The sequence below is a fragment of the Odontesthes bonariensis genome, chromosome 10 (genome assembly GCF_027942865.1).
Source record: "Odontesthes bonariensis isolate fOdoBon6 chromosome 10, fOdoBon6.hap1, whole genome shotgun sequence".
Lineage (NCBI taxonomy): Eukaryota > Metazoa > Chordata > Actinopteri > Atheriniformes > Atherinopsidae > Odontesthes > Odontesthes bonariensis.
In genome coordinates this window covers 9936997-9949311 of record NC_134515.1, presented here as the reverse complement: position 1 = coordinate 9949311, position 12315 = coordinate 9936997, and positions in this window count along the sequence as shown.

Here is a 12315-nt window from a genome sequence, read left to right as displayed (position 1 = left end):
CCCAGCAGAGCTCTTAGATCCAAGGACTCAGGTCAGCTGGTCCAGTCCAGAGTCCAGACTAAACATGGAGAAGCAGCATTTAGCTGTTATGCTGCAAACAAGTGGAACAAACTGCCAGTGGAGATTAAACTTTCACCAAATGGAGACATTTTTAAATCCAGGTTAAAAACATTTCTGTTCTCATGTGTCTATGCATGAAATCTGCACGCTATCTTTGAACTTATCTGGACTGTTGCTTGTTTTTAAATTCATTTAAATTATTTTATTTGTTTCTCTTTATATTATTTTATGTATTTTTAATGCTTCTTCCACTCCCTGCTGCAATGCTTTTATTTTATGTAAAACATTTTGAACTGTTTGTACATGAAATGTGCTATACAAATAAATTTGATTTGATTTTAATAAAATCCTCATTTTTGCCGCTGTAGCGTCCTCTGATGACAAAAAAAATCACCATTCAAGCAACTCAAAGACTCCCATCTGTGCAGCGAATTCAGCTGTGCTTGCATGGAGGATGATCAGGGAAAGTTGGAAGCAGCACAAAGTCAAACATTGAGTGAAGGACGCTGGTCTTGTGAAGGATCTGTTCAAAGCAGAATCCTGTGGAATTCTTCACAAACATGCAGAGGATGAATCCACTTCTCTGATATTTGTGCTGTTGACTTAAAGTTTTCATCAGCCGTTGGATCGGTTGCATAAAATTTTCTTCACACATTTGGGTTCCCCCTCTGGATGAACTGACTTTGGTGATAATCTGACGTTTTATCATCAGCACCAAAGAATCTAAGAAGTATCTTTGCATATTCAGGGGTTAGGGATACATGGGAGTTATGTCATGAAGTTGTTGTGGCTGAAACTTTATCATTGCATGGCCAAGACACTCGATATGAGCTGAAACAGCAGGAAGAACGACTTCCTCTCTGTAAACAGAGGAAAGCTAATTCAGATTTGCTTGGAAACATTACATGTGAGACGAGCAAAAGCCGGCCTTAACTCTTTATGCTGTAATGTCAAACACGAGCTACTACAAAACATTAACCTCGGACGAGTAACCAACACCATCTAGATATGTAGATATGAATCCCACTGTCGTCTAGAAAACAGCTCTGCCTTCATGGAAATGCAAATTGAAATTGATTAATTAATTTAGTGAAGAGCAACCTTAGAATTCATGCTGTGTTTGTTACGGGAAGTAAATGTAAATGTACTTTATTTATACAGCCTTTTACAGACAATCCTTACAGTGTACCAAAGTGCTTAAACTTTACATCTGTGAAACATCATATGCACTTATTCAGTGGAGTGGCACAACTTGGGTTTAAGATTTATGAAAAGCCACCAGAGCACCGCAGACTTCAGAGTGCTGCAAATATACTCTGAGAACTAAAAGTTTCAGGGATAACGACAGTTAGTGGTAGTTTGTTGGATTGATTTTGTGCCAAACCACAGCGATAAGGCTGAGGATCATCACCAACACACGCCTCATTTTTCAGGTGGTAGTTAGCAAACTTTTCCAGGATACACCTCTGGATTGAGTGTCTCCCTCCCCCCCGCTGGCGTCCTCATCTCAGCTGAAACCCCAGCAGGACATGCCCACCATCAGAATATAAGTAACAAAAGATATTTAATATCTTCTGTATGCAATTTCACAATAAAGGTGTTTGGTTCAGGTAAAAAAAGCTCTGCTCTGTTTTCCTCATAGTGTGGTTCACCTGAGATCTGTCAATCAATGTCCTCAGAAGGCATCTCATTTTCCTGCAGGTAACACTCAAACTACATGAAAATAATTGAAAACTTGGTGGTTATGATCCGAATTGAAGTGGAATAAAAGATTTATTAATTTATGATGGTTTTAGGTCATTTTAAAAGGGGACAAAAATGTCCCTTTTCAGGAATTAAGGAGTTTTTTTTTTTTAAATCAGGCATAACAAAAAATAAAAAGTCCCTAAAAATCAATGTTGTTGCTAATCATTGACATATCCCAGACAATAATTATCGCCACTCAACAATTCCACTTTGCATTCCATATTTTGAAAATATTGGCACCTAAAGGCTTAAAATCTGGGCTAAAAAGTTCAAATTGGCATCTAAAGGGTTCATTTTTTGAAAGTAATTGAAAACTTGGTAGTTATGATCAGACCTGAAGTGGAATAAAAGATTTATGAAAAAAAGTGGAAAAAAATAAAAATCTATGATGGTTTTAGGTTGTTTAAAAAGGGGACAAAAATGTCCCTTTTCAGAAATTAAGGATTTTTTTTAATCATACAAAGCAAAAAAATTTAAAATCTCCAAAAATCAATGTTGTTGCTGATCATTGACATATCCCAGACCATAATTATCGCCACTCAACAATTCCACTTTGCATTCCATATATTGAAAATATAGCAGTTTTGGTGGTTGTTTTTTTTTTTTTTACAGAAATTGGCGTTTACATCATATAAACCAGAATTTAAAGGGTTAAAAAAAATTTTAAATAATTGAAAACTTTGCAGTTATGATCAGAACTGAAGTGGAATAAAAGATCTATGAAAAAAAAAGTGAAAAAAAATATTGACATATGATGTTTTTAGTTTGTTTTAAACTTTCAGAAATTAAGTTGTGTTTAAATCAGGGATGAGGGTTAATTATCTCTCGTTATCTATCCACATTAGACAATTTCGGAGCAAAAACCTTAAAAATTAAATCGGTCAAATTTGAGCTAAATCATAACACGTTTAGGCCAAACTCCAGTGATTTGTTAAAATGCCAAATAGTGACATTTCACAGTTTTTTTTTCCTAGGTTAACAAAAGTTTTTGGCTTTCCATGATGGTTTTAATTTCCAGAGGAAAAAAGTAGATACCTTTACCTTTTGAAATATCTTATCTTCATTATCTGGTCATACGGTTGATTTACGTTTCAAGCTCTCCTTTCAAAACGAAACCTCTCACCTTTCTTTCTCCACAGCTGTTATTGCTCATGGACCATGCTTGTTTGCAGGTGCATTGGGTCAGGTGACTGCAGGGGTAGTAGGAGCAGGAGCGATAAATGAGATGAACTGACAAATTGCTCAGAAAGCTTTTCATATGAATGTATGAATAAACGGCAAGCCAACTTTCTGCGTGGACATCTGTGCATCAGGAACACGGCACTTTCCATCTTTGTGGACTGCACCTTTAAACGGGAAGGTGTTGATTCCTTCCCTGAGTTTCTGAAAAGCTCAGCTTCTGGAAGGCTGTCGGGGTGCCTCGCTCCTCTCAAATCCTTTTTACAAGCCCTCCAGGTTCCTCCGGAGTAAATCCTGCGATACCAAGAGTTTCTATTCCTGAATTACGGCATAGTTGGCATCCCATAAATGTATGTGCGAGCGTCAGCTCAGTCGATGTAAGTATAGGTTTGGTCCATCGTGCTATAATTAGGGCAGTCTTGACACTCAGCTATGCATGCAGACAGACTGGTGAAGCTCCCTGAGACATAATCCAGACTTTAGGCCAGAATGTTATGCTCACTGCGGGACACACCAACCAGTCTGATGGTCCGGGAGGATTCTGGGATGCCATTATTTTTTAGATCTTAGATTTCCTAACCTAAAGACAAAGATAAAGTAATTATTTTCGACATATCCTACAGTTTACATGTTGCTACTGGCTCATCTTTCAAACAGGAAACAGGACTGAACCCTTTCTAAGCAATCCTGGTAAGCAATCCTTATCAGATCTTAAAATTGGATGAATGCATCAGAAGAGCAACATGTGACGTATTACACTGTGTCAATATGCATCCAACAAAACTCACTCGAAATAGAGAAGCAGTGTGTGAAAAAACCAGAAGTCCACCCCATGATCCAACAGCAGCGCTAAGTTGAAGTAATGGTTTTCTTTGTGGAGGAATCTCGGCCCACTCTTCTCTCCAGCGCTGCTTCAGCTCATTGAGGTTTGCAGCTCTGGTTTCTGCACAGCTCTCTGAAGGTCCCACCACAGCATCTCAGTCAGGCTGAGGTCTGGACTCTGACTGGACCGTTGCAACACCTCGATTCTTCTCTTCTTCACACATTCTGCTGTAGATCTGCTGCTGTGTTTGGGATCTTTGTCCTGTTGATGAGCCAGTTTCAGCCCAGCTTTAGCTGTCGGACAGACGGCCTCACATCTGACTCTAGAACACTTTGGTATCCAGAGGAGTTCATGGTGGACTCAGTGACTGCGAGGTGCCCAGGTCCTGTGGCTGCAGAACCAGCCCAGATCATCAGCCCTCCACCACCGTGCTTGACAGCTGGTGTGAGGTGTTTGTGCTGATATGCTGTGTTTGGTTTCCTCCAAACGTGCTGCTGTGCATTATGAGCAAACATCTCCACTTTGGTCTGGTCTGTCCAAAGGACGTTGTTCCAGAAGTCTTGTGGTTTGTTCAGATGCAGCTTTGCAAACCTAAGCTGTGCTGCCATGTTCTTTTTAGAGAGAAGAGGCTTTCTGCTGCAGCTCTTCCAAATTGTTTCTAATTGTGCTGTCATGAACTTTAACATTTAACATGCCGACTGAGGCCTGGAGAGTTGGAGCTCTTGAATGTTTTCCACTTGTGAATAATCTTTCTCTCTGTAGAATGATGGACTCTGAATAGTTTGGAAACGACCTTATAACCCTTCCCAGATTGATGGGCAGCAACAGTTGCTTCTCTAAGATCATTGCTGATGTCTTTCCTCGTTGGCATCGTGTTGACACACACCTGAATGCTTCAGACCAGCAAACTGACAAAACTTGTTCTTTTCTTGAGCTGCTCACACTTCCTGATGATCAGTTAATCAGTGCCTTTAATTAGCAGCATCTGATGACTACTTACCTTTTTACTTCCCATAGAAGCAGCAATGATGGAGCTCGTTTTTACAGCCTCTCGCTCTCTCTGCATTTTGGCTTCATTTTGGTTCAATAAATAATGACACCAGGACCGGATGATTTCTTTAATATGTCCTGGTGTATATGAAATCTATCGAATGGAGATAATTACTTTCTCTGAGGCTCCAGGACTGTAAATTTGAGGAAATTTGGAAGAAATGGAAAATGTATATTCTCCCGAGACGCCCAACCTATGTTTAACAAGAAAGAAGTATATTAACATGTTGCTTGTATGTTTTAGTGTTGTTGTTTTTTTTACCTTTGTGGTTTTATTTTTATATATCACCTCATGTTCTGTTCTAATTATTAAAAAAAAGTAAAAGGATCAGACTGTAAAGGGATGTAACCTGTGATAATAGTATGATTAACATGTAACGATCCTAAATAAAGACAAAATAAAATAAAAAAATATGTCCTGATAGGTAAATACTTAGAATTTAAGGAGGGTTTAGTTTTTTCACATGAACATTAAATATATACATATACATAACTGACTAAAAATAACTAACTTTATACTTTTATTTTTATCTGTTTGCAAGGCAGCTTATTTTCCATCCATCTGTGCAGCTCTGACTCCATTTAAAAATCATCTAATTATCTTAGAAAGTCACACTTATCAGTGGTAATGGCTGCATTGTAAAGCCATTCCTTTATATTGTAGAAAGCTATAGGATATAAGCAACTAAAACAGGAAGGAGTCTCCCTAACAGCTGCCGCACACTGGAAAAAATCAAAGTCTTACCAAGTATATTTGTCTCATTTCTAGTCAAAATATCTCATTACACTTAATATAAGACACAACTGCCGAACAAGCACTATTTCAGTAAGATATAGGGACTTGTTTGAAGACAATACATCGTGAATATCTTGTTAAATGAAAAAGTCTTGAAAACATCTTGTTTTGAGTCAGATTTCATATGAAACAAGCTTTTTTTGACACTTGAAGACGTTTTTAAGCTAATTTCAAGATCACTTTTATGAGAAAAGTCCTAAATATCACATCTTATTTCAAGAAATCTTTACAAGACAATTTTCACTAGTTCCATTGGCAGATTTTTTTGCTTATTTCAAGCAAAAACGTCTTTTATTTGTTGTTTTTCTTACTTACTTTTGGAGGGGCATTTTTTCCAGTGCATCACATGGTCCTCCACACGAAAGCTCCTGAGAAATTAGACAGCTACTAATAAACATTACAAATTATCCCCACCTATTACTAAAGTTCCCAAACGTCCATTTTTAGGGTATTTTACCAATTTATAGACAAAAATAGAAAACAAGAATGCAAGGAGGGTATGAAACCGCTGGTTTGTCTTTTAATCATTTCAACATAACACTTGACAAGTCAAAGATACGCTGTACTGTACAATAAGTCAATAGTTCTGTTTGTTGTGTTCATCATCTCTTTGGATCAACCAATATACAAATCTGTCACTAAAACATCGCAGCAACTATTTGCATGTGAGATATGTAACGAAAAAGCAAGACTCCTCACGTCTTTCTTTCTCCCAATCATTTCTTTGACTCTCCCTGTAGTTGATAAACTTCATGCTGTATAACATAGTGTAAGTGAATGCAAATAGTTTGTTTTCGTTCACCTTTTTTTTCCCCTTATTTATTCCAGAGGTGGCTGTAGTAGCATGTGATAAAAAATAAAAATGGGCTATGTCACTTAACAAGATACACAAAGTTTGGAATGCAAGACTTACATTAAGCTAGAAATATATAAAACTACATGTGGATGTTGCCTGCACCAGACAGTACCCAGTTTCTTACTAAAGGCGAAACACCAGAGAGGGTGAGAGCGTTGATAAAATCAAATCAGCTTTTCTCAGGATTAGAGTGATGAACAAATTCCCTTAAAATGTTTGTGTGCTGCACCTACTAGTAAAGAGGAAAAGGTGAGGATAAGTGCATCCCTAGTAGGTGCAGGTCGAGGTAATGGAGCTACAGCCAAGCTGAAGAGCAGCGCAGCATCTCTGTCAGGGGTCGGCGCCCGTTTGTTTTCGGCTTCAAACTGACAGAAACACATTTCTGATGGAAAAACTTAGAGTTAGATTAAATGTTCGACACACTGCAGCAACCCAGCGGTGATGAGAGTGACACGTTTTGGCACTTGAAGTCAGAATTAAGTGAAAATTACATTTTAGTTTTGATCTACTGAGTCACAGTTGTTTAGTGTTTGGATGAATTTTAAATTAGACGGGAACCCAAACCATCACAATATTTTTGAATTCTGCTCAGTGTCACAGTATTTTGGTGGTTTTCAGCCCAGTTAGTTCAGCCTGATTAAAGATCCATGGATCTTAAATTCACTTTTAAGCTGAAAGAAACTGATATTCAAGCTGAACACCATAAATTCTGTGCACTCAATGAGCAATAAATATTCAAAATTCACAGTAATTTAAGTCGGTTTTTGGAATTTCTATCTTCAAATGTGATAATTATGTTTAATGACAGGTGGAGGGATGAATTTCTATTAATATTCCAAGTCTTGGTTGGTGATTTCAATCCAGTCGAGAGCTTACGGAAGTCGTTTTTCACCCCCTCTCCGGCAATAATCATCTCATTTCAGGGTTTCAGTCTTTAATTTAAATCCCAGCCCAGAGACTTTTTATTTTTTTTACTGTGATAATAAAGCAAAGATTACTTTTTTTTTTTTTTTATTTAGCATAAACACACTTCCATATGTATCCAGCTGCTGCTGTCAGTGTGTAACAGCTGCCAGTACAACCTGACCCACTTCCACGTTCATTAAAACATTCTCAAATTTAGTATATTAGGTCAAATTTGCTTTAGTAATGTAGATTTAAAGCCAGCCTAACTCTTTATGTTGGGGTTAACAGCACTATTCTTAAAAAGACGGCTCATTAACAACATTATAAAGTTGTTCCTTTAGACGCGGGCAAGCAGCCTTGTGAAGTCCGTAAGTGCTTTATGATGGGGTCTGCCAGGATTTCTCTGCTTTGTTTTGGTTATGTGGTCTAAAAAAGGGCCTGCGTTAGAGTTTGGCTGTGCCTGGGTTGTGATTTTGACGCTCTGCTGTCACCAAAGAACAGACATGCTGCTGCTCTCAAACACTTGGCTGTAGAGTCTGACTCGATAAATTTATGAAAGAGAAAGCAAAGCTGGTTAAACAAAAAAAAACGAAACGGAACAAGGAGAAGGGGGCTCTTATGTAGGAGGATATTAGTGAAAAGTATATCAAAAATACTGTTATTCTTTTGGAGAAGAGAAATACACAAAGGTTGATAAAGTCTACACATCAAACTAATGGCACATACATATACAGGATCAATACAAAATTTAAAACATATGAACATATAAGCTGAAATTTTAAAAGGAAAAAAAAAATACTCTTTTTTTTTTATTTGTTTTTTTAAGGTTGAAAGTGCTAGAATTCAGATTAGCTCACAGAAACCCAGGGAGGACAAACTTAATGCACACCAGAAGCTGTTCCCGTCCTTTCTTTTTTCAGGACAAAAAACAATAATTGCTATAAAAAAATATATTTGATTGCTACAAACTTTGCTTTAACAAAGAGTTTTTTTTTTTTTTTTTAAACTACCTTTTATCAAGATCAAATTTGAATCTTGCCTTTTCTTTACTATAGAAAATTCTCAGAAAGGTGCTGACAGCTAACGTGTTTAGGATCAATTTAAAGTTTGATCGTTTGAGAAGACTCATCGTAAACGCGATGATTTCTTTTAAGCTTCAAATTTAGGTTGAGACTGGATGCAACGAGGTTAAAACAGTCAGACTGTGTGAAAGATTTTTCTCCATCAGTGCTTACTCATTCTTAATTTTCAGTTGCTCGCGCCTTTCGAAGGGTCTCGAGTTTTCTTGTCTTATGCACATCAGCTGCTCGTTGTCAGCGTTTCATTTCCTACAGTATTAAAAAAAATATATATCGTAATTACTGTGCAAAAATGTAGTTTCTTCTCCCGAGGTTTTGGTAAGAAAAAAAAAAAAAAAAATGAGGTGATGTGTTGTGTTGTTTTTTTCGAGGTCCTGTTTTATACAAACAGAAAATAATATATCATATGACAACAAACAAAACAAATATATGACTATAAGCAACACCCCGAGTCGTGCAGTCAGTCACGCGTCCCGCCTGTTGCTTTGAATGTCAAAGCCTGAGGGTTCGATGACTGCCTTCGTCCGGGTATTTTCAGACCCTTTTCCTTTCACTCTACGAAGCAGCTGAAAGAGGAAGTGGAGGAGGAGGAGGAGGAGTATGGAGGTGGCGGGGCTGATGAACACTTTATTGGTTCGCTTTGTGCACATCTTCAGCTCACTGTCTTGCAGAAAGAATTTAAAATGTTCTAGTGGTCTACAGTTGTTAGCAACCGTGGCTATAAGCAGCAATATGTGTTTCTCAGTTTTTTCTTTATTCTTATTCAATGGTGGGCGGGGCTCACCTGCGGCACGGCTACTGCTAAAGACAAACTTAAAGGGATAGTTCGCCTCTTTTGACATGAAGCTGTATGACATCCCATATTAGCAATATTATTTATGAACATTTTCTTACCCCCTGCTGCGTCCTGTGAGCAGAGTTCCAGCCTCGTTTTGGCGTTGACGAAGGTAGTCCGGCTAGTTGGCTTGAAAATAAAGCGTTTTGCTTCTCAAAACAATATGCGTTCAAAAGTCAGACCTCACAATCGCTTGGCCCTATTTCGCTCTCCCTTCGTATCACTGCGTGCTGTGTAAATCTTGCAGACCGAAGTGCAGACCGAGCAGTCCCCTGCTTCCGAGCAGTAAACACCGTAACAGGCGCGGCTATCGCTAGGTGGCTGAACGCATTGATATGAAGGTAGAGAAAATAGCGTCAAGCGATTGTGAGGTCTGACTTTCTGGATGAACGACTTTGTGATGCAAATGTGTTACTCTTTTGAACGCATATTGTTTTGAGAAGCAAAACGCTTTATTTTTGTGGCCCCAGCCAACTAGCCGGACTACCTTCGTCAACGCCAAAACGAGGCTGAAACTCGGCTCACAGGACGCAGCGGGGGGTAAGAAAATGTTCATAAATGATGTTGCTAATATGGGATGTCATACAGCTTCATGTCAAAAGAGGCGAACTATCCCTTTAAGGATGTTTTACGCACAAGGTGAGCTGACAAAGATGGGAGGTGACTGGCGCATTTGCCAGTGTTGGTTATACAACAGGCGGAACATTAAAGGGTCGTTTCTGTCTATTTAAAGGGATAGTTTAGGGTTGTGTAACGTACTTCTGAGTAGTTAGTACCATAACTGCAGCGGTCAGAGCGCTCTCTGTAGGTGGGAGCCAAGCTAACAGCCACTTAGAGCAAAATTTTCACCATCTGAAACAACTTAATCCTCAAAAACCTGTCACGCAGATGACTTTCAAATCCATGAACCTCTACAGCTGAGTTACTCAAACTCCATCAAATCAGCATTAGAGTGCCTGAAAGATATCAAACTGTGGATGTCGCTAAATTTCCACAAGTTATTTTGTTTGGTCCAAGTGGCACCAATGTCGCCCCCCTGGTTCCCTGCAGCCCTACATTAAAGGCGCCGTCACTAACCAGGGGGTAAGTATGGCCTGTGACTTTAACCTTAATCAGATCACGTCTGTGGTGCAACAACATTCTCCAGTTTGAGGCAGATAGTTACGTTAAACCCTGTCCTGGTGTGGACATGCTTTGAATTCATGCTTTTATCACAACTCGTCTGGACTGCTGCAACGCTCTTCATGTTGGGGTTAGCCGGGCTTCCCTTTCACGCCTTCAATTTGTCCAAAATGCTGCTGCTCGTCTGTTAACTAGGACGCACAGACGTGAGCACATCCCCCCCCCCGATTCTGTTGCACCTTGGCTGGCTCCCTGTGTGACACAGAGTCGATTTTTCAGCATATAAATGCAGAAATGGCCTTGCTCCACCCTACCGCTCAGGCCTGATTCGGCCTTATGTGCCTGAGGTCCACTGATCAGCTGACCTTGGTTGTCCTGGTAACGAGGCTGAAGCTCCCAAACTTTGGAATAATAAAAATCTTCCTGTTTTTAAATCTCTTCTTTTGGGGGGGCCTTTACTACTCTGTGAGTGCGCACACACACATTTTATATTCTATGTATTTCACTTTGGTTCAACCCTGTCGTTTTAATGTGCTTTAGAAATTAAATTGGATCAGATTCCTCCCTGTGACTTCGTCAGAATTCCTTCCTGCTTCGAGCACTCCGACCGCTGCCTGCTGCAGCTACTAAGACCAACTGAAACTATCCCTTTAAGCTGAGATGTTCCATATTAATGTGGTTACTGTGTGAATTCACAGGTGATCCAGTGCTCTGATGGAAACCACGAGGACCAAACGTGAAGCTCTATGTTCAGTAAAAGCTCCAAATCGGTTTAAAGTTCATGTTTTCTGCAGATTTCACCTAAAAATCTATTTTGTTGTTTGTTTTTTTTAAAGTTAAAGGAAGTTCACAATAGTTGCCCTAGTCTGTTCAGTGTTGGCACAGAGCGACAATAACCATATTAATGGGAAATCAGCATGTTGTATAATCAACCCTAAAACACAGAGATAAGGTCAAATTTGGCCTGGTTGTGGCGGATTTCAGGATTGTCGCCAAGGAAAGGATGAATACGGCGTGTTTTAAAAGGAAATTAAACTATTTTTCCCCAGTGCCTATAAATTTAGGCCATCACACAGTGAGCAACAACGATAAGTCACTTCCACTACAGAAGAGGCTTCATGATCACATCAGTTTTGGCATCGGTTAATTTGAGAATATCGGCAAATCTTCATTATCGTGCATCCCTAAAATAAATCAGAATGATCATTTAAAATAGGGAGCACCTGTTTGATATCAGAGGCTTATGTTAGCTTTGGGTTTAGGGTTTTATAGGCTGTTGGGGAGGGGTAAGAACTCCAAGACCTGCAGTTTGAAATACTTATAGGCCATCCGTGTAAGCGTCTATGACACGATCTATCTAGCTTAAATCCTAACTGATTACTAAGCCACTAACAGCCCTCTATAAATATTCCCGTCCACAGTTCTGATTCCACTAAACTAACTCAAGTACACTTAAAGGAAAAGGTTGGGTATGACAGAGAAAGCTGAAGGGGAAAAAGCTAATACTTCATCCTTTTGTTGATCAAAAAAATGCAAGATACACACAAATGTAAACCTGCCAGACATCAAAAACATCATTACTTAGTTTTAATACGTCTACCTAAAATACACCTTATTGAGATAAGCAATTATAATATTCATTTTTGAGATATTTCGTACACTGCAATAACATTCTTTAACATACTTTTACTCATCTGTCGCTGTTTTTTTTTGTCCGTTTTCTCTTTTTTTTTCTGGTAGCCATTCACATATCTCAGGGTTCATCATTACCATGATGACGCATCTTTTTAAAAGACTGCCTAAAGATGTGTTTGTAGAATATTCCAAAGATATAGATTTGTTTTTTGTTTTTTTTATAGCTAT